General features: G+C 39.6%; 1 protein-coding gene across 1 annotated transcript in view; it reads right to left on the bottom strand.

Annotated features, from left to right (window-relative positions):
* Positions 1-24,298, bottom strand: part of LOC131515363 (uncharacterized) — a 327,128-nt gene that overhangs the window by 282,234 nt on the left and 20,596 nt on the right. The window contains exon 3 of the mRNA XM_058736129.1: positions 2,985-3,147. The gene's annotated coding sequence lies outside the window, so the exon portion shown is untranslated. The remainder of the gene's footprint in view (positions 1-2,984; positions 3,148-24,298) is intronic.

Below are 24,298 nucleotides of genomic sequence, written 5' to 3'. Positions count from 1 at the left end.
GGGCCAGGATGCCTCATGGGCACTCGCTTAAGATCAACTGAGTTAATTTGCTTTCTTAACTCAGATTTGAGTGTGTTTCATGGGCACTAAAGTCGAGATCAACTGAGTTAATTTGCTGGCTTAACTCAGAAAATTAGAATCACTGTTGCCTCAATTTCTTTTAAGCATAATTGTAATCACGGTCACTTGGCAAAGGAAGAAGTCCAAAATGTGTGCCTACTCTTTCCCGGCTAGACGCAGAACCAAGCACACAGGACAGGAAAGCCCCACAAATGTTTTACCTGTGAGCAAGAATGATAAAACTAGTAAATTATGTTGGAGCAGTCATGGTCCAACATTTTCCTAATCAAGTGATCATAATCTGCGAAAAGACTTACCATTTTTTATAGGAGGTCACTATTATAGCCCTTCACAGCACACAGGGCCTCTGAGAAATACTGCGTGCCTTTGAAAAATTGAAGACAATTCCCTGAGACAAGAAAAATGCAACTGAGATCAGCAGGAAGCAAGACAGCATGGGAGGGCTCATTTTAGAAGAAGGGAGGAGTTTGGGAGAAGGCTCCTAGGACACTTGAATGTGGCATCTCTAAGAGATACATTGTGCCATTGTCCAGAGCATGCAATTTAAGTAGAAAACAAGACTGCCAGCATGGGTATATATTTACTTATTTATGCTCATTTATTTATCCATTTGTTCTCTCTCTCTCTATATATATATGTGTGTGTGTGTGTGTGTGTGTGTGTGTGTGTATCAGGCACTGTGTTAAATGCCCTGGATTTCCTGGTAAAAGGAAGAGACAAGTGGGCAGCAACTGGCAACAGTCAACACCAGACAATTATTCTATTAAAAAATTATTTTTCAACTTGAATTTGAGCATCTACAAATGGAAATGCTGAGCTATCTATCAGGGCATTATGGTGCAAGTTTTTCCAAATGTCCCTTCACGCTAAAAGAATTATTATGTCCAGCTCCTTGCACTCCAAGTACCAATGATCTAAATCCTATGCCATTCATGTATTCATTCATTCAATAATTCTTTAATTCAATTTGTTTTCCTGAAGATGGTTAAGGCAGTCAGTGTATCTTCCTCTTTGGTTTTATACAAAATTCATTAGTAGGAGGCCATCTGTAAGAATTAATAAAAACTCCTTCTTGCTTTTAATATATCAATTGGATGAATCACATTAATTCATAAATTTGATCTTTTTCACAGTACATTTATGAAAACATATGAGAACTTGATGAATTGTGCCTACTTGAAATTGAATGGTTTATATCAACTCATAAACTTAATTGTTTTTAACATCACACACTCATAGAAACATATGAGAACTTGATGGCATATTTCTAGTTGAAATTCCTAGGGTGTGTATCAGCTTATGTTATGTGTTTTCCGTCAGGAAAGCATCTGACCAAAGTCAGATGATGAGTCAGTGAGTCCATTCCTATCCATCAGATATCTCAGCTTTGCAAACTCAAACAAAAGAGTTTCTTCCACACTTCCTCACAGTGCTGACTTCTCTTTATTCCAATATCCGCCAAACCATTTAAAATTCCATAAATGTTCAAAGAAGCATGTACCCCAAATTAGAAACACTATTCCAGTTTCATTTCTCTAGCAGGCATTTATGGAAGCCAGATTTTACTGTTGTGGTGTTTGTAATTGAGAGTTAGTAATAAGCAATGAAACAACACCAAGTCAAATAAGTCCAAGGTAAGATTTGATCTGCAGGCACAGTGCTTCTTAGAAGTGGGTTCTAGTGAGAAATGTGACTCATGCCAATAAAATTAACTCCAGAATTCAGTGCTCAAGGCTCTACTGCGCTAAAATTCCATTTATTGCAAATTGTGCTATTTCCAATTTCTTTTAGTAATAAAATGCATGAATAGCCCCAAAAAAAGGCTATAAAGAGTCAACAATGCCAAGAGCTTTTCATCAGAAGCTCTTGTAGAACGGAGGGACTAGAGCTCTCTGATCCTGTTCTCTCTTCCCTTGGGCGATACTCCACAATAACTCACTAATCATTAATAATTTCTTTGCCCATTTATTTCAATGAACACATAAATCAACTATTTACTCTAGGATGAGACATGGGAAACTATTTGAAGCCAAAATTCGTTTGGGCATCAACAGTATGTAAATTACATCGTCTTCTGTTTGAACTCTAAGTAAGTGAAGGCAAGGAGGGAGGAAAGAATAAGACTGAATGGTAGGTAATTTGCTCTGTGTCTTTGCTTGTCTAACGCCATCCTTCTAGGTGGGTTCCATACTGTGTTGATAACGCAAAAGAAAGTGATACCTACTGATTTTGATGAGGTTGAGTGGCATGGCATGCCATGCGAGAGCAGTTTCTGTGTTTGCCTTTCTTCATTACGCTCTCCCTTTACTTAGGCTGTTCAGTAATTCATAGATTATTTAGTTTAGGTAGACAGAGATAGTAGATACTGTTTTACTTCCTCAGCACTACACTGAACCAACCTAAAAGCATGACATTTGATAAACAAAAGAATATAACGATTACTTAAGATTCAGAGTCTCACGATCACCATGGCTTTCTCAAAAAAAAAAAAAAAAGGTTATTAGAAAGAAGGCAAGATGCAACTGATAATAAAACAGGCGACATAACACCATATAATCTAAAATATTTAAGGAGAATGACTACTTGTCCCTTCATAACAAACCTAATGATTAAATGACTGGTTTCCTGCATACAGAATTGCAAAATCGAGATTTTTTTCAACTTCAATGCAATGTTAGTGCTACTTGCTGATCTCGGTGGCTTGTAAAATGCCATCTTCAACAAGATCTAACATAGTATAATCCTTTCTGAAAACCCCAGGGGAATTAGGTAATATAAGCAATTCAGAAAAGTGTCAAAGTTTAATTTCTTCTACCCCTAGGCAGGTTCAAAAACGATTCTTAAAAATTCCTCACCATCACCAAAGTTTAATTTATGACAGAAGAGTTGTAGAAAAATCCTACCTGTCTCCCAGTTCCAGGCAGAGTTTTCGTTTTGAAACTGTATCCCTATCTTTACTGTGGTTTCCATAGTGACAATTGGGTTTGAGTTTCATCGTGAGATGGTGTTTTCAATAGAAGCGGAAGTAGCTTCACTGTGGCAATGCACTTCAAGCCTGATAGGGTCCTGTGACATGAAAGAAACAGATGATCTTTGAAAATTATGTCCCTAATTATACCTTGCAGGAAATGAAAATAGGTATGACTTAGGGAAAAAAAGTTTAGAATACATTTGAATATAAGTTATGTTTCTCTTGAAGGAATAAACCCTCCTTTCCGCCCAAATTATATATATGTCAATAGACATTATATATGTATATGTATACATATATAAATTATATATATAAATATTATATAAATATATATATATATATATATATGCATACACATGAGGTAGTATTTTAGAAACAAAAGGTTGGGAGATGTCTTCAAGATTATCTAATCTGCTGTTGACAAATACACAGTTAAGCAAAGAGAATGTTAAAGCAAAAAAAGAACACTTCTTGCTTCCTGGGAATATGCACTACAGAAACATCAACACTACCTACATGAGAAATGAGCAGAGACAGGCATCAAGGAGGAGAATTTTTTTTTCTCAGTTCCAACACATTGGAGATAAAAATTAATAGGCAAAGTGTATCAAAAAAACAGATGCTCTGCTGAAAAGCCCTTCAGGCAGAATTGCGTCAGCTGGCTTTCTCCGGTGAGGCAGGACTTTACCGACTCACAGAATAATTGCTACATACTCCAGTCAAAGCATTTTACTGTACCTGGCTTTATGCTCAAGCAACCATCCATTGACGGGGATAGGGAGTCCGTGGGGGCTGGAGTGACAGCCAGAAGATGCATGTGATTTTAGATTATGTTGCTTTTCATTTGAAAAGTGCTATCTCTCGACTTCCTAAATGATTAGAAGGCTCAGTAATTGTTTACCTCGTTTTTTAATCTAAGCAAAGCGGTAACAAGCATTATTTGTGCAGCTTAGGACTCAAAGAAAAGGTTCACACCTTCACACTTTTAAATATATAATAGGTGGATATGTCAGTAAAACACACACACGCACACACACACGCAGAAGCAACCAGAACGTTGTAGGTAAAAATAAAATAGATATGATTAAAATTATCTGCACGTAAAGAGAACGTATAATGAAATTAAAAAGGCAAAAGAATGCAAGGATGTTATGGAAATTATTTTAACCTAAAAATGACATATTCTTTGTGCCCATCACCCTATAGCAGCATTGCCTGGCACAGTGTTTCTCAAAGTGTGGCCCCTGGACTAGCAAAGTCAACATCACATGAGACCCTGTTGTAAGTGTGAATTCTCAGTCTCCACCCTAGACTCCCTGGATGAGAAACTCTGGGACCAGCGATCTGTGTCATAACAGATCCTATAGGTGAGGCCCTTGCCTGCTAAATTTGAGAAACTTTGGCCCTAGTACAGTTCTCAAATTCTGGGTGTGCCATAAAGATCACTAGATGCACATTAATAACTCTGATTCAATGAGACTTGCTCCCCAGAAATTTTAACTCAAGAGATATTTTTAATTCTACTCTTGATGATTTTGATGCAGCTGGACATCTGACTACAATTTGCAAATACTGGGTTAATGCTTCGGAGTGTGGTAGTTCCCGTTAAAAGCACAGTATGACCATTTCTTGTCTTCAGGCAAGTCACCCTGAGTCCATTTTCTCATCCATAAATAATATTGCCTATCTCAAATGACGGTAGTGAGGTTTAAGTGAAATAAAGTATAAAATTTGCACAGCAGAGTGCCCAACACAAGTTAAGTGCTTAAGAAGTGATCATCTAAGATGGCTTATCACTTTCCATATTGCTCGGAATTTATTTAAAATTTTTTTTAATGTTTATTTATTTTTGAGACAGAGAGAGACAGAGCATGAACGGGGGAGGGTCAGAGAGAGAGGGAGACACAGAATCTGAAACAGGCTCCAGGCTCTGAGCTGTCAGCACAGAACCCGACACGGGGCTCGAACTCACGGTCCGCGAGATCATGACCTGAGCCGAAGTCGGACGCTTAACCGACTGAGCCAACTGGGAATTTATTTTAAATGTCTAATATTATCAATAGTGTCTAACTTAATCCAACATTAAAACACACCAGCTTATGTAGACATCTTTGGTCTTCCATGAAATTCAAAAACAAAACCGATTCAATAGACATCTACCAAGGAACAAGAACTTGACTCCGTCTCAGGAAAACATACAGGTCTCTATTTTTGTGTGACTATTATAAAATATTTATTTCAAATAAAACAAAACAGGGTAGTAGGTAATAGCACAAACTCTGGTTCCAGACTTCCAAAATTCAGACCCTGGTTCTGTGACTCTTTGGCAGTATGGCCTTGATTTAATCCCAGGGACCTCAGTTTTGTCATGAGTAAAATGAGGATAATAAAAATTTCTTACCTCATAACATTGTGGGGAGGATCAGATGAGTTAACATGTGCAGTGGATTCTGAATAGCACTAACTATAAACCTTCCACAAATGCTCTTCTTATTTAACTAGAAAACCATTGAAATGAGTTCTCTATGTATTGACTATGATACATTTGGAACCAAATTTAAATGTTTTATTTATTTATTTATTTTTGAGAAAGAGAGAGACAGAGCATGAGCAGGGGAGGGGCGGAGAGAAGGGGGAGACACAGAATCCGAGGCCGGCTCCGGGCTCCGAGCTGTCAGCACAGAGCCCAATGCGTGGCTCGAACTCATGGAGCGTGAGATCATGCCCTGAGCCGAAGTCGGACGTTCAACCAACTGAGCCCCCCGGGCACCCCTTTTTGGAACCAAATTTAAACCTGAACTTTTGTCTCAATGATTAAATAGAAATTAGCAATGCTGTAATTCTGAATACAAGTAGATTTTTAAATTTACATTATTAATACTGAGTACAGAGGTTCAAAATGAGAGCAACTTCTTGTTTGCCTTGAGAATGAAGATTTGAGTAAAGCCTCGGGTCAAGGGAACTATAATGTTATTGCTTTATCTACTGTTGGGTACTCAAGAGTGATTGGAGTCCCGTTAGCAGATCTGAATAAAGTGTAAAAGCAATTCCTCTCTAAATATATGAGAAACCATCCTGATGACCTAGTTTTTAATTAAAATTTTATTAGATATGTAAACTCTGGGAGAATCAAAGGCACAGTTTAACAACTGAAATAAGTCTCTATTTGATATATTTAAGATAGCTGAAATTTACTGAAATATTCTGACAGTATGCTAACATTAGTGGAAAACAATTTGTAGGAAAAGCAGATAAAGAGAATTGGCCATTATCATGCACTTGCTGAAAACGCTATATAAGAATCCACACAACTTAGAAAAAGTTAACCTCACTGTAGTCCAGAAACCCACACATTTTTGAAGGCCTGGCTTGCCTTCAAATACTTCAGACTGCAAAGTCAACATGGTAAATTCTTTCCACATTTAATTCATAAAAAAAAAGATCCATATTATTCTTGAATTTGTTTCTGATCTTAAAGAAGATATCTGCTTAACCTTAAGAAGCTTAGTTCTTTGGGGTTCTTTCTAGAATCAAACAAAACTCTTGCATCATATGCTTTCGGATACACACGAAGCAATACTATCCCAACACCCACTTCCCCCAAAACTCAAAGTCACATTTCATTTCTTTTTGCAATTGATAGCCTTAGAAAAGATAAGATACAAGCAAAGCCTTTCTCTCACCTTTTGCTGAGAACATTGCAGTCATATCATTACTTAGGTCTTAATTACTCCGGTCTTAAAATAGGTATATTATGGCCTTTATTGCACGATACAGATTTAGAAAATGCAACCCATCAACGCTAGATAGCCCACAAGCATCCTACAGCAGATTCAAAATGAAAGTTAAAAAAAAAAAAATGCAAGGAGGCACCAGGAGGTTTTTATCGACCAGTGAAGTTAAAAAGTTAAAAATAAATATTTGCCTAAGGTCATTTTTCGCTTTTATGCAAGGGTTAGGATAGAACAGGTTAGGACTGGGGACAATAAGAGTATAGATGGAGTCTAGGATAATCCTAGGCAAAATTTCAAAATAATTTAAATATCCAATTCCCTCTTTGGGTTGAACGATAAGAGACTGACATTTTTGTGGGTCAAAAAGAGTGAATACGACAATTTTATAGGATTCAACCTTGATCTTTCTGGTGCTCTTTCCCAGCCCCAGGTGCCAACCGCCTTTCTACAGTCCAGACCCCGAGAGCCCAGCTGCATGAAATCACACTGGTTTGCTCCCCTTCAAATCCTTCATACTCCAAAATCAGCTTTCACCCACTCCAAGTGAAATCTTATGTAGAGGAGCTCAGATAAAGTAAAGGAATTTAGTCCATGAGGGAAATACTTAGGGATAGATGGGCCTTCCAGGACTACTTACACCAAAACCGTACACACAGACAAACTCTCTACCCCACATACCTATAAAAAGAAAAGAAAAGAATAAAATAATAAAATAAAATAAAATAAAAAACTTTGCCACAAATACTAATAAGCCTATACAGCAACGTTATTCAGACACATAGCTCTAGAGATCACTTCTTTTTCACCTGAAATCCAGAATGATTGCTGGCCGTTAAAGTACTTAACTCAAGTGTTCTCTGAGTGATCTTTGTTCCTTTCAGACCTATTTTTCCAGGTGAGCCCAATTCAAACTTATGAACGTGTCATGGATGTAATGTTTTTGACGTCATTCCAAGTCTCTATTTCCTTATCAGTAATCCGGTTCCTCTCTGCCCAAACCCCAACTGCCATGATTTTACGTGAGAGTCAATGTAGCATGGCGCCTGGAAGCCTGGACGCTGGGTCTGCCAAGGTTTAAGTCTTGGCTCTAACACATAGCAGCTGTGTGGTTTTGGGCAAGTTGCTTAACTTCCTGTTCCTCAGTTTCCTCTTCTACAGAGGAAGGGTGGTACTACTTATCTCACAGAGATGTTAGAAGGATTATGTGAATTCAACAAAAGGAGCTCATATTTGTAAGTGCCCAGAAGACTGGCCTACCCTTCAACATTTGTTAAATAAACTGTAGCCACAGGGGAAAAGGGAGAGGACAAGGCAGCTGTGATGTAGGCAACTGGTCCACCCCAGCCAAAACATGAAGGGTAAAGTTCACCCTTTCTAGAGGAAAGAGGCCAGAGATGTAGGAAAACCCTGTATCATACTGGATCCAAAATCTTGGAAAGGAGAGGAATTTCATATAGGGTGAGAGAAAAGAGAAAAGCAGAAAGCTGTTTACTCCCCTTCCTGTTTGGAGCTCTAGAGGACAATAACCCACCTGCCTAGTGTTACCTCAACAACTTAGAGAAGCCATCATTAGGCATAGAGAAAGCTTAATTTAGCTTAATTCTGACTTCCTGGGTCAGACTCGGTTCTCAGGAGGTGTGCACACACCCTGAAATTTCTGATTGTACCTTCTGGGGGTGGAGTGCCTTAGTAATGGGGTAAAGGGGCCCTGTGGACATGGGTGATCAATCAGCAATAAATGGGGGACAGGGTATGGCACAGTAAGACAGCACAGTCACAGGGGAGTTGACCTGGAGCCACATCAGCCAAGCACCCTAGTCTTGACCAAGTCGGGAAGAGAGGCCACGAGCCACAATAGACAGCGGGAGGCAACTTGAAGAAGACTCAGGAATGCAACCAGACAAACTACACCGCAGTGGATACCAGCTCCCGGACCCCTAGAGACCCTGAGATCACACCATCTCTCCAAAAACCCTAAACCCAGATTAAAGATGAACAAGAGGAAGGGAAGAGCATGCGAAAAACTAAGTTATCCCAAAGCGACTGGCTATCCAAGAGGTCGTTTCAAGTTTTGCTAAGTTTACCAAATGGAATTTAATTTCATTTTCTCCACTACTTATAGGGTGGGGCTTGTAAGGAATATTATAATAGCTATGAAAAATAATGAAACTGGATCTTCTTGGTACTTTGGAGTGTACCAAAAGTAAATCAGTCATCCTGCTAAAAATGCAATGGAAGAGGGGCACCTGGGTGGCTCAGTCGGTTAAGCGTCCAACTTCAGCTCAGGTCATGATCTCACGGTCCGTGAGTTCGAGCCCCGAGTCGGGCTCTGTGCTGACAGCTCAGAGCCTGGAGCCTGTTTCAGATTCTGTGTCTCCCTCTTTCTCTCTCCTCCCCCACTCATGCTCCCTCTTTCTCTCTCCTCCCCCACTCATGCTCCTCCCCCACTCATGCATTTATTTCTCTTCTCAAAAATAAATAAACGTTAAAAAATAATAATAATAGATAAATAAATTTAAAAAATTGAAATGCAATTTTCAAATGTGCAAGAATAGCACATTTGAGTCAAAGAGACTAATTTTGACCTTTTAAAGACTCTTTGGTTTTATGAAACAATCTATAAAGGGGATGATTGTATAAAAAGATGTCCAGAGCAAAAGCACAGGCTTTGGAATCTGGTTGCCTTGCTTCAAATTCTAATTCCATCCCTCTCTTAAGTGGGCGCCCCAGGGCAAGTTATTTAATTTCTCGATGTCTCATTTTCTGTAAAAAGAGTACATTAACCATTCCTACCTCAGATGGTCGTTATGAGATCACATTCACACATCATGGTATTTTCCATTACTGGATCAATTTCCGATGATACCGTAAAGGCAAAAACTCAAAACAGTGCCTGATAACATAGCACGTGCTCAGCTAAATTTTGCAGTAAATACACCACTCAGTATAAGTTCATATTCAACCAGTCGAACCCGTTAAAAACAAAACAAAACAAAACATTATTCCAAACTGTCATAAACAATACAGATAGATCTCTAGCCTTACTTTCAGTGGCATGCCTGTGGTTAAACTCATATTCTAAAATGATCTTTTCATTACCATGCCCCGTGTGTGCATCTAGTCTATATGATTTTTAACATTGAATTTATGCTGTGATTTTGTAGAAGTGAGCAAGTAGGGAGATTCTTTAAACCAATTATCAAAATTAAACTACCTCATGGAACCAAACGACTCAGGGAATAATTCGCTGTGGACTTAGCAGTGTAGGAAAATGGGATTTTCATTAATTATTTACCTTTGATCTCTCTACCAATTAGCCCGATGGTATATGCATAGTCTTCTGAGGGTAATGGAAACAAACAGGTTTAAATAACAGGTAGCTGGAAGAATTTTATAGACTATTAGCTTTTTTAAATTTTAGTTGCCATTTGATAATTTGTTTGCTAATTTAACCACTTGGTAAGCATTTATTGATTTCTTATTTATTGATTTATGGCTGACAAGAGATGAAGTGCATTGAGATGGTGACGGGGACAAGGAGATTAAGGAGTCATAAAGAAGCAGAAGATGTATTCTCTACTCTCCAAGACCTCATAGCTTAGTTCTAGACGTCTTCTACACATCCATCAGTCACAAAGAATAATCATAAAACAGTATATGCAAAATAATATTGTAAAAAATAGGTATCTCAATGCTGAGGGGATATGACCTACAGAAATAAAGGGGCAGAAATTAATATCGAGTCAAGCTGTTTATCAAGTGTATATTTTCTTTTTTAATTTTTTAATATATATTCATTTTTTGAGATACAGAGAGATCACGAGCAGGGGAGGGGCAGAGAGAGAGGGAGATACAGAATCCAAAGTAGGCTCCAGGCTCTGAGCTGTCAGCACAGAGCCTGACATGGGGCTCGAACTCATGAACTACAAGATCATGACCTGAGCCAAAGTCAGACACTTAACTTACTGAGCCACCCAGGCACCCCTAAAGGGTATGTTTTTTTTAAACTTTACACCAATTTTAGTGAAAAGTGGAAAGATTTATATTTTATATATGACTATATATATATATATATATATATACATATACACACAAATATATACACACACGTTTATATATCATGACAATAAATTGGGCTTTTATTTTTTAATGTTTGCTCATTTATTTTGAGATATAGAGTGCTACGAGCATAGAGTCCAATATGGGGCCCAATCTCACAAACTGTGAGATCATGACCTGAGCCGAAATCAAGAGCTGGACGCTTAACCAACGCTGAGCCACCCAGGTACCCCTAAGTTGAGCCTTTCTGTTTTAAAATGTATCATCTGAAGCAACCTCCAGAAGTATGAGCCTCATTCAGGAAAACTAACTGAAACCAGTGCTGTGTAACTTAACTTCAGTGATACAAATACAAATCTAATTTCCGCCTTATTTTTCTTAGCCACAGTTTCTCTCTTTAACCTAAATTTACACCTTGATGTTATTTGACTCCTATGTCAATATAGAAAACACACTACTTAGGCCAAAGAAGCAATGAACAAAGACGAAAATTGAGTCCCATACATGAATATTTCTAAATTATGGCATTAAAGGAGAATATTGAGAAGCATAATAAAACCACACTATCAATAACCACTTACTTAGCAAATAATTATTGCATTTTGTTGGTTTAAGACCTTGTTTCATAGAACATCACGGCTCAAACTCTTCCTGAACACGTTCAATCACCATGTCCACTATCTTGAGGGGTGACTCGTTTCATTATTTGCTAGCTCTCATTGTAAGAAAATATGTTTTTATACCAAACTCACATCCCACCCACCCCCCAATATCTATTCATCAATTCTCTTTAGCCAAACATCATAAGTTGAACTGTCCTAAAATAGCAGCCAACACAATGGACAAGAAACACTAAGAAAATTTCACATTATTGAATGCTTACTTATACCAAGTACTGTACTATTTTACCTATATCTGATTACTTAATTCTCAGACAACTGCATAAAGGAACTGTGACTATCATTCCCATTTTGCCATTGAGAAAACTCAGGGGGCACCTGGGGGGCTCAGTTGCTCAAGCATCTGACTCTTGATTTCGGCTCAGGCGATGATCTCATGATGCATGAGTTCAAGCCCTACATCGAGCTCCATGCTGGCAGTGTGGAACATGCTTGGGATTTTCTCTCTCTCTCTCTCTCTCTCTCTCTCTCTCTCTCTGTCTCCCTCTGTCTCTCTCTCAAAATAAATAAAATAAACTTTAAAAAAGAGAGAGAGAAAAAATTCAGGAATAGAGATTAAATAAATACATGTGGCCAGTTTATAGCACACCATGCTCTAACCTCAGACAGTCTGGTTTCAGAATTCATGCTTCCACTCGTTAACACTGGGCTGCCTTGCCAAACTGGTGGGGCAATAAGATCCACAGCATATTTAATAGTAGTGCGCAGGAAGTGTTACCAAACGCGTTGCTCTCCCTGCGGAGGAGCATTTTGAAGGTCAGCCCAAATCTGGACTCTGTCCTATCTGCCAAAATAAATCAAGATCCTAAACCAAAATTTTTACCAGCACGTGGGGCAGAGCAGGAGAAGCTGAAGCAGAGACACCACCCAATCCAAAGGAAACAAAGCTGCTTTCCAAAGGCGATAACTGACAGCAGTTAACGCGAAAACTGCAGCCTTTTTTACGTAGGGTTGATGAGGGCATCTTAATTGAAAACTGGGCTTTGAGCAATTGCAGCTGCAGAGTGTAACAATGCCCCATAAACACTGACAGGAGGCTGAAGAGAAGGAAGTGGCCATCTCAGCACAGACCAAAGAGACACAGGAAACGTCAGCTGGGACAAATTTGATAAAGTGTCAGCAGAAAGAACTTAGAAGCTGAAAGGATGGAAACCTGAAGCAAGACAATCCCTTTAAGCTACATTAGTTAAAAATCTTCAAGTTTCTGGTGAAACGAAATGGAATCGGGTCCCACAATACAGTTTTTGTAATTGGTTGCATATGTATTTACGGTAAAGATAAATGCAACACCGCCCTTAGAATCAGGCAAGCAGTGCCCTACACCTAACTCTTCAGAGGTCCCAGTTCTGGAAGTTTCTGGCTGTAATTCCCTCTAGGCAGAGTTCTGGAATGAAGGTGTAGTGGAAATCTACAGCCCACCTGCAATAGCCATATGCAAGCAAAAATAAACCTTGTGTTTGCAAGTCACCGAGAGCCAGGGATTGTCTGTTACACAGCATTACTTAGCTGACTGATACAAACAAAAACCTCACATACAAATGGTGTGTGGATCTAGATGTGAAGGAGGAGAGAAGTAGGAAAACGTTCCTTTCCCCCTTTTTACTTTTTCAAACTACCTGAAAATGTTTATTGTTATTATTTTTATGTTTTTTTTATTTTTATACCAAAATGCTAGTTTTTAAAATGTGGTGTAGATTTAGATATACCCAGTCAATCCTTTGCTTTCTTTACACCCTGCACTAAACAACCATTTTAGATACTATTATTTTGCTAGCCATCTAAAACAAGAAGAATCTACTCGAGTGAAAAAAATAATAATTCTTCCTTGTTAAAAAATAATCCTGGTCATAAAGAAAAAGTAGAAAATGCAAAATAACTTACTTAAGCATCATTAATGCCACCTTCTGGAGATAATGACAGTTTTGGTAAATTATTGTATATATGTTCCTTCTCATATAGTATATATATATATATATGTATATATATATATATATATGGTGTATATATATATATATATATATATAGAGAGAGAGAGAGAGAGAGAAAGAGATATCTGGAGATAATGTCAATTTTGGTAAATTATTATATATATGTTCCTTCTCACATAGTATATATATGTGTGCGTGCATATATATATATATATATATATAAAGATGCCATATAGTATATATATGTGTACATATAAATTTGTTATATATATATACACATATATACAACATATATATACTATATGGCATCTTTCTATAATTCAATTTTGCATTCTGCTTTTTTACCTAACATTATACTGTATTTTCCAAAATCATACAATCATACAATATGCTTTGAAAAACATACTTTTAACGTATGCACACACCACTATTCAATGCACATGTGATTGTTTATTCAACCATTTTCCTATTATTAAATGGGAAAACAATGTGACAGGACCCTTAGGCAAGTCATAACTGATGATATGAACACAGATAAAGAGGCACCTAATTCTATCTGGGAGAGTAAAAGGCAGCTTTAACAAGGTGGTGGCTTGTTAGACAAAAATTTCATGTATAGACCAGGCAGGCAAGGGCATTGCAAGCAAAGGAAACAGGTTGAACAAAATTACAGACACGTTAAAGTACATGAACATTTTAGTAAAGTCAACGAACAAGTACACCTAGGGCATGGAGTGAGCAATGGTGAGGAAGAGAAGTTCTGAAGGAACCACGAAGGCAGGTTGTAAAAGTCTTGCAAAGCATTCTGAGGAATCGAGCGTGTCGTACAAGCAAGAGGGAGGCACCAACATTTGTAAACAGGCGCGGATTACATCCATGCTGTGGATGTTTTAGAAATACGTCGTAAAGACGAAAAAACACTGCTTTTGGAATCAAGGGACCAGCTTCCCCTGAGGCCCATTTCCCCACATGTGAAATCAGATTCACAACGAGGCTTTGAGGATTAAATTATATAAATTAGTAGGTGCCCAGCAAATGACACTTCAATGTGAGTTGGCTACAAGAGGGGGGCTTGTTCTCAAGGAGAGGGAAGGTAAAGCAAAGTGTCCTGGAAACAGTCATCGTCCTGGCCAGAGGTGGGGAGCGACTAAACCAGGAAAATGGCAGTAAAAGGGTAGCAAATCACCAAGGGCTTCAGAAACATCTCAGAGATCTAGAGGAAGGGACTTGACAACCAACTGGATGTGGGTTGTCGCAACAATGAAAAAATAGAAACAAAATCATGGAGTGTCACTAGAATGACCATGGGGCAAGTTGAAACAAGAATAGAAACAGAAGGCAGTTCAACAAAGGGAAAAACAAAAAACAAACGCATGTCGAAACCTGGCACAAAAGTAAAGAATTGACCATGCCCCCATGGAGGATATGAGATGGGAAGTAAAATGTTGCAATTGGGCGAATTTCATCAACATCAGTAACATGCATAATTTGGATACTAAGCCATTTGCTGTCCACCATTTCTGGGATTATAGAGTGGGCAAGGGCAGTAATTTATCTGAAAAATTTTGTATGTGGCTTCTGGATTTTGAGATGAGGTAAAAAAATGAAGACCCAACATCCCCACCATGTTTTACAAGAGTTCAGTATTCTTCACTTTGATCCTCCCTTCATTTACCTCTTGTGGAAGGTATTTAATGTATTTGTATGAGTACCACAATAATACACACACTCACACACACACACACCTACTGTATAGACCAACAGCGACACTATATATATTTATATGGTGTGCATATATTGTCTAAAATATATATGTATATTCATGAGTTGCCTTTGAGTTTCTTGAGTACAACAGTAAAGCAGTAACAACCATGAATAGGTATATACATAGATATATACATACATACAAATATACATATGCACACATGTACACAGTATGTAAGCTAATATGTATATTTATATGGTACATACATTAGTTTAAGATATATGTGTACATATATGTGCTTCTATGTATTATTATAACTAACTTAATTATCTTAAACTAATGTATATACCATATTAATATACATGTTAAAAATTGCATAGACTCAAGGCCAAGGAGTAAAGAATTGATTTCCTTACTTCTGTCTGTGCCTGCAGAAAGGGGTAAGGAAGCCAGATTTAGGAGACTGTTCTGAGCATCTTGAAGCTGCTATTCTAGAGCAGCTGTGTCCTTTACACAAGGGAAGCTTTCCCCTTGTGTCCTAATTGGGCATGAAATCTGACTCACCAGCACAAGTTATATTGGAGCCGGCCAACAGAGCAGCTGCCTGTGAACCCCTTGAATAACCCACATCCAGTGACTGAAATTGACGTGGGATGAAACATGGGCCCACGTTAACCTAGCAGATGCTCCACAGAACTCGAGTCACCTCGGCTCTCACCACACACTGCAATGAATTGTCCTAATTTGTGTGTCCTCGTAGTTTCTCAAAGTGAAACGAGAGCCCAGGTATTTTTCTCCCGATAGTAGATTTCATGACATCCTGTTGGCACAGTGAGTTATTCTTTTTATACACTAACTCATTGTGTTAGCGATGAGAGAGAATGTTCCTTAGTGAAGTTTGGTGACCCACTGAAAATCTGAAGATTGCCACCTTCCCAAACTACCTGTGGTTAGTGCCTACTTCTGCAGGAGTCCCTTCCAGGTCTGGGCAACCATTATATACTGAAGACAGAATACCACAGTGCTTAAAATCACAGGCCTTGGAATCAGTCTAGGATAGACGCAGGTCTAACAATTATCTCTGGGTGACCCTGGGTAAGTTACTTAACCTCTCTGATCTACGGTTGCATATTTTTTTATTCTCATTTTTTAGAGAGATAGAGAGATAGCAGGGGAGAGTGAGGGGCGCAGAGGGAGAATTTCTTTCTTAAAAATTTATTTATTTTGAGAGAGAGTGAGTGTGTGTGTGTGTGTGTGTGTGTGTGTTGGGCGTGCGCTGGCGCGCAAGTGGGGGAGGGGCAGGGAAAGAGGGAGACAGAAAATCCCAAGCAGCCATTGCACTGTCAGCACTGAGCTCAATGCGAGAACTCATGAACCACGAGATCATGACCTGAGCCAAAGTCGGACGCTCAACCTACTGAGCCACCCAAGTGGATATTATTTTAAACACATGGCATTGCTGTGTGAGTTGATTAACCTAGTGGATAAAAAGTGCCTGCTATGTTCAAAGAGCTCAATAATGTAAGGTATTAGATAGATAGCATTTTCACATTTAAACAGTCACACAGTCAAGACTGGTTTTAGGAATACAGTGGGACAAAATCAAGGGTGTCTCCTGCGTAAAACGATCTCAACGATGTCAACCTGCTGACACTAAGTTCTAAACTTAGCTGCTCCCTTTTTTCATCTTTTGAAAATATGTAAGTCCTTAAGAATTCATTCACACAAGATAAACCTCTCTTCTGTGGACCTCAAATTAAAAAATCAGCTCATTTGCATTGCAGAGACCTAACAAAAAGAAATTTCATTCCCAAACACATTACTTTGTTCCAGAGGAAAAGCTTGGACTTTAAGGAATGGGCTTCGACATATCTCATGATGTCTAATGAAAATTATTGATTTATATTCCCTTCTGATCACTAATTAGAGTTAATGCAACTTAATGACCCAGCTTCTCTCAAAACTACTTATCATGGTAGGGACACCCTAAGGAGCCACATATGCTCATTCTGGACACCATGGTAAGAAAGGGCACACTATTCAAGAGACTAAATATCCATGCCCCGAACACTAGAATCACTGAGGAAATAGGGAACTCTGGTGAGTTGATTACAGGAGGGCTATTTTATTTTTTTCAATTGTTGTTATACTGAAAATAACTTCTACCTTATTAAACACAGAGGATATGCACATATATCTTAGTGATGCCCCCTAAATCGTAGTGCTCCAAGGAACTTCAAAGAATACCCACTCCAGGGGCTCCTGGGTGGCTCAGTCAGTTAAGCATCCGACTTCGACTCAGGTCATGATCCCATCGTTTGTGAGTTCGAGCCCCATGTGGGCCTCTGTGCTGACAGCTTGGAGCCTGGAGCCTGCTTTGGATTCTGTGTCTCCCCCTCTCCTTCTGCGCCTTGGCTGCTTGTGCGCTCTCTGTCTCTCTCTCTCTCTCAAAAATAAATAAACATTAATTAAAAAAAAAAAAAAGAATACCTACTCCAATCGCTCATTTATGGCCAAGAAGGCTGAAGCCCAACAATTGTGGGAGCTCACACAGCTGTGTCATAGCCGAGGAAACAGTCCGAATTCAAGTTTCCTCATGCTACCTATATCGTGTTCCTGCTTTGGTTTTTCTTTAAAGATCCCTAATTGTTGAAAAGCCTTTGGTTTCCGGTTAGGCATCTGGATTATGAACATGTGTTCAGGAGTTCAGGACAGATGTGACCAGGGACTACGTTCAGTCTGAAATGCCCAGGTTATATACTAATTCTCTGACAGCCATCTGTTTACATTCTTGTTTGTCTCTTCCTCCTAAAAGTGAAGAGAACGGGAGAGGGAGGGGGGAATCGGGTCCCATGGAGAGTCCAGGTAGTAAACTTCTCCTTCTTTCTGGCTTTACTCTATGGTAATGCCCTGACGACCCGTACCAGTTAATACACTCCCAATGCCTTTCTTCCTTGCGCTTTCTGGGGACTATGTGTTGAGAAAACATTTTCTGCAAGCAGGTGTCTCCTACTCTTAACCACTTCCTCCTCAGAGGGGGTCCTTCCTACGCCAGGGCTCCTGGGGGGGGAGGGGGTGCCATGAGAGTCTCAGGGGCAGAAGCCGTGGTTTCCACGGCGTGCAGGGGTGCGGGCACCCCCTCGTTAGCAGAGCCCTTCTCTTCTCACCCACCTGCAGGGTTCTTTGCTTTCCTCAACATGCATTGCGTGCTCACCTTTGCCATTAGCACTTGGATCCCCACCTCCTCAACCCTATCGCCACTTCTTGGTCACGGGCTAGAATGAAAACTAAATTGTAACTGCTCTAGTCTTCACAACAGTGTGAAGGTCCTGCCTGGTTTGAAAACTACCCGCCTCGAAAGAGAGCCCAGAAAAAAGCAAGTGTCCACAGGTAAGAAAAGGAGAACACTATCAGCCTGCGTTACAGATGGGGACCATCAACGATGATCCCAAGGGGCAGAGAAAGTAATTACTGGCCAACGGTTTGCACAGGAAGCACTCACACAGGCACAGACACCACATCACATACACTGACATGCGATCAGGTTGCTTGAAACCGGTTGCTTTTTACTCCATTACATAATCTTCCATGGCAGAGAACCCAGGGATTCCTTGTTATGAACGACATGATTTCCCAGGGATAAACAGTAAAGGCTTACTTCCAAAATTTAAGACAAGCGTATTGCCATTAAAACGCTATACTCCAGACAAGGGCAACGACAAAACTTTCTTCCTGCAAAGCAGCTAACAAAAGCATTCAAGCCCGGGGCCATCGGTACGCATATTCCACTTTTCAAATGCCTGCCCTTGGGAAATTCTCCTGGTCCTGTTGAGTAACTTATCCATAAAATTCTTTTCCCTTTTCTAGTCATTCGTTAACACCGCTTCAGAAACGGACTGACAGCCCTCCTAAATTAAGTACTGTATACTTCAGGCTAATTTTCTGTGTTTTTTTTTATCACGATAGCAGGGGCCGTATCAGCCCCTATTATTTTGTCAGCTTTCTCATTTAGCCAAGCAGCTTCAATTTATTAGCAGTGAGGAGTGTGCATGAATCAATATGTTTCATTGGGCAATGTGTCATTTGTTAATCGGATATTGATGAGATTATTGACGCACAGCTAATTAATCTCAAACCCAGTGCTAGCCTTCATATGTTTCCTTAATTATGTCCTTCCTCCTGGCTTTAGCGCCCAGACGCGGGACTGGAGACAGTGAGTGAGGTAAGCTGTCAGGGGCTCTTTTCACACATTTACAATCCCGTGGCAGTGAAATTATTTTCTTAGTTGTAAATAGGTATCAGAGAGATATTTAATAACATTTGTCAGCAGATTGATATTGATTGGTGTGGACTCGCTTCAAATCCAGCAGCCACAGAATTTTGCCTCAGAAGGAGGCTATTAAAACGAGAAAATGCTTAATTAGTATACAACAATTTCATGAGTCAGTTGTCATCTGCCCTCTGGAATTTCAAAATTGCTCTTCTCTGGACATTGTTTCTATACCCTTGGTTCAATATTTCAGGGACTTTTGTTTTCTTTTTGTTTTTACGTTAACTCTTTGTGGCCACCTTTCTTAGCCACGGACAACATTCGCATGAATAGAAAACTTGAGGGGACTTGGGGCGCCTGGGTGGCTCCGTGGGTTAACCGTCGGACTCTTCGTTTCCGCTCAGGTCATCACCTCACGGTTTGTGAGTTCAAGCCCCGATTCGGGCTCTGTGCTGAGAGTGCAAAGCGTCCTTGGGATTCTCTCTCCCTCTCCCTCTCTCACTGCCCCTCCCTGCCTCTCTCCTTCCCTCTCTCTCTCTCTCAAAATAAATAGGTAAACTTAAAAAGAATTTTTTTAAAAAAAGAAAATTCAGAGGGACTCAAAACCCTTGCAGTTTTTTAAAATTAATTCAGCCATAATTAAGTAACACAGTTACAATCCTATCACCTGCACGTGCCTGCACTTGTCTATGAATCCCACTTTCTTATCTGATTTAAGTCTTCCCACACTTCTGAGTCACAGTGGGAGGTACAAGCTCTAATCCTGTTCATTGGCTCTCTCACTCTTTTACGTGTGACAACCAGTCTCCGCCTTAATTTACCCATCTGCAAAATGGGGACCATAAACCTGACGAGTAATTCACAAGATTGTTGTCACGACACATAAGGTAAATACGTGTGAGAACACTTAGGATTTCAACGCTGCCATCCAGTTACTCGGCATTATTTGTTTTGGTACAGGTATGTGTTTGCAACTCTTGTAAGAGTTCAAACCTGTTTGATTTCAAACCTGTTTGAGACATGCAATAGATATGTGATAATAATAAGGTCTCTTCGTTGCAGCAAAGATAGCAAGTTGGTATCAGGTGTCAGGGGTGGGACACGGGCCCCCTCTCCACCCATGGCTTTCTCATGTCTAACACAAGAGAAGGAATAGCTCACCGCGAAGCTCCTTTAACAAATCAAACACGAGACATCCTTCCCTAGAAATGTGAATCTTAATAAAGAACTCCTATTGAAAGCAATGTTTTTAAATAATTTCAGTATCCTTGTAAGTAAAAGGGTCTTTAAACAATCAGTTTTGAATCGAGAGCTGGTACTCAACACAACGCATAGATTGTCTACTTAGTGCTCCCTCCTTGTGAGCATTAGATCAACAGTTTCCTCTTAACTGAAAGAAGGTTGTTGAGTCTAACGGGGAGTAATTTCAATATTATGTGATTTGACAAAAAACTTTCATTTTCTCCACAGTGTAAGTATGTATGAGAACCCTGAGATGATTGTTTTAAAAAAGGGCAAAAGATGAAGATTAAGAAATAGAAAAAAGAAAATAAGGGAGATGTGACCCAATGAGAACTAATTAGGAAGTTCCCCTTCTTATAGAATTACGTGAAGCAGATCTTCCAAAATGTTAATGGTCACACTGATGGCACCAAATTTCATGAATAGCACAATAGACTTTATAGTGTAACGTTGGTTCAGAGTGCAACTCTAGAGTCTGTACGTGGAACTAAATGGCTACCGAAACTTGACTTATGTGCTCTCTCCAACACAGAGCTCAGCATATAGTAGGTGTTCAATTAAGGTTTTTAAAAATCAATCATGCCTATCTGAACATATAGGGAAATATTATTGTTGATAAGAATGTAATGGTCAGCATATTAAAAGCAATTCCAGGACCTTCTTGTACTGTTGGTGGGAATGCAAGCTGCTGCACCCACTGTGGAAAACAGTGTGGAGGTTCCTCAAAGAACTAAAAATAGAACTACCCTACAACCCAGGAAAAGCACTACTAGGAATTTATCCAAAGGATACAGGAGTGCTGGTTCGTAGGGGCACATGTACCCCAATGTTTATAGCAGCACTTTCAACGATAGCCAAATTATGGAAGGAGCCCAAATGTCCATCAACTGATGAATGGACAAAGAAGATGTGCATATATATATATATATATATATATATATATATGCATACACACAATGGAATATATATATATATATATATATATGCACATAATGGAATACACACACACACACACACACACACACACACACACACTGGACCACTATTCAGTGATGAAAAAGAATGAAATCTTGCCATTTGCAACTATGTGTATGGAATTTGGAGGGTATTATGCTAAATGAAATAAGTCAGCCAGAAAATACAGATATCATATGGTTTGAAGTCATAAATGTAATTTGAGAAACTTAACAGAAGACCATAGGGGAAAGGAAGTAAAAATAAGTTATAGAGAGGGAGGCAAACCAATACAGACTCTCTTAAATACAGAGAACAAACTGGGCATTGAGGAGGGCACTTGTTGGGACGAGCACCGGGTGTTGCATGTAAATGATGAATCATGGGAATCTACTCCTGAAGCCAAGACTACACTGCACACACTGTATGTTAGCTAAGTTGACAATAAATTTTTTAAAAAATAAGAATAAATTTTAAAATGTTTTTCAAACAATAAAAAAAAACAAAAGCAACTCAGGGATGACTTCAGGCAATTATTGTACTTTATCTCATTCATACAGATCAGGGTGAAGAGAGAGAAATCAGCAATGAAGTGTTCTGAATAGATGTTTAATATCCTTATATTCACTTGGTCTTCCCTGGCACAACACCAATCAGATGGTCTGCCTTTAAATGCTAGTGTTTCCTAAGCTTTTCAAATTTCCTCCCATGGTCTGTTTTTTTTTTCCCACCACACACTCCCCAAGAAGGACTTTACCCATAATTCTGGCGTCAAACACCATTCCTGTGGACACTCAAACCTGTATGTCTACACATAACTTGTCTGTGGAACTCCTGACCCATGGTTTCATCTTCCCCTAGAAAAATGTCTGCACAGATATTCTATACAGAAGCACCCCGAAATCCTTCTCACTCATCTTTAACTCCAATCAGTTTCCAATACCTGTCACTTCCACATGTTATCTGTCTCTCAAATCTTTGTACTTTCCTCTCTCCTTGGTCAGTTTCCTGCATTATCCCCCATTACCTCCTGCCTACGCTACTGGCCACCCCCCTACACTCTCCACTAATCATGCCTCAACCCCCTGCCCAGTGTGGTCTCCCCAGGATGGGCCAAATGTTACTCCTGCACTTAAAACACCCACATGGCTGCCTATTACCCTTAGGATAAAATCCAAATGTCTTAGCTCCTACGCCCTACATGATACTGTGATCAAGCTCATTTCTCATCTTTGAGCTCCAAATGCTTGATCCCTTGAAATCTAATCCACAGTTATGCCAAATGTCTTTCATTTTCTTCAGTTCCCTTAGCCTCCAACCATGCTGTTCTGCCCAGAATGCTCATCACCTTGACTCAGATACACCTCCTTGTCTTTGCTCTTGAGATCATTTACTGTGTGTTCAGTGATACCGTGTCCATAGCTTCAAATAGACTACGGTGAGAACATTTGCACCATAGAAATTAACAAATGCTACAAGTCAGAGCTTTTTCTTTTCTTGTGGACGCAAGGTGTTGCCCATTTAGTGCAGTGTACCACTGCTTTCACGGATAGTGATACCCAGCCAGACCAAATGGCCCCTGTTTACAGTCTACCCACGTCCCTTGCCTGCCCCTCCAATTAACTCTCCATAGCTTCTCCAAGCTATGATCTCCTCTGCTTAAAATCTTACAGTGTTGCTCCCCACCTATATATACAAGACCCCACTCCTTGGCATGGTTCATAAGGCCCTTCAATGACCCAGGCCTGCCTTTCAAGCTTCCTCTCCCACCCTTCCCTGCCACATATCTCAGGTTCTGGCTACTCTCTATCTCTTGAAATTGTGATTTTTTAAACCTCTGCCCATGTTATTCCTTCATCCTAGATTGTGCTCACCTACCTTGTATGCTTGGCAGACTCCTGGCCATCATTTTAGACTCTTCAGACATCAAGTCCTTATTGATGTGGCACTTGTCTTCTTCGGGCAGAATGACCATTTCTTTTCACATGTGCCCACCATCATTTCGTGAACACAGTAATCATAACACCTGTAGTATTACTGTATTTGTGGGTTTTCATGTGTCTTCTCCATTTCACTAAGTCCCTCGAGGGCAAAGACAATGTAGCTATCACCAAGACTAGTGAGTTGTCAAAGCAGACATCATCCAAGAACATTCCCATAAATTTAGAGGTGTATAGGTCTTGCCTTCTCCCCACAGCACATCTTTGTGAGATTAAGTCAGGTTTAAATTACCCACAGGAATCTCAAGGAGAAAATGAAGTCCTAAAATGCAACCTCCATCCTGAGACATGCACACAAAAAGAAAAGTGTACTCCTACTTGCATTGGTCATTCACAATCAAAAATTTATAGACAATTGTATAGGAGCTGCAGGTCGTTTGCTACAATTGTTATCTTTTTCTCTTGTGACACTGTGGTCTTCAACCCCAGTCAACAGCAGGGTGACCTCTAAACAAATGCAGATCCTTTCACAAAGACCCAATTCACTGTACAGAGGTACTCTTATGGCATCGCGTTAAGTTTCATTTTCTCCCTCTGCTGATCCTGCCCACTTTATGATTGGCAGATTCTGGTACTCTGAGCTCACTGTCATTCCTAGTACTTCCATTTTAATCTTTTTTTACATGTATTTATTTTGAGAGAGAGTGTGGGAGAGGGGCAGAGAGAGAGAGAGA

Source organism: Neofelis nebulosa, chromosome 6 (assembly GCF_028018385.1).
Source record: "Neofelis nebulosa isolate mNeoNeb1 chromosome 6, mNeoNeb1.pri, whole genome shotgun sequence".
NCBI classification, from domain to species: Eukaryota; Metazoa; Chordata; class Mammalia; order Carnivora; family Felidae; genus Neofelis; species Neofelis nebulosa.
Note: the sequence above shows the minus strand (reverse complement) of the source record. Positions and strands in the feature narration are given on the sequence as shown.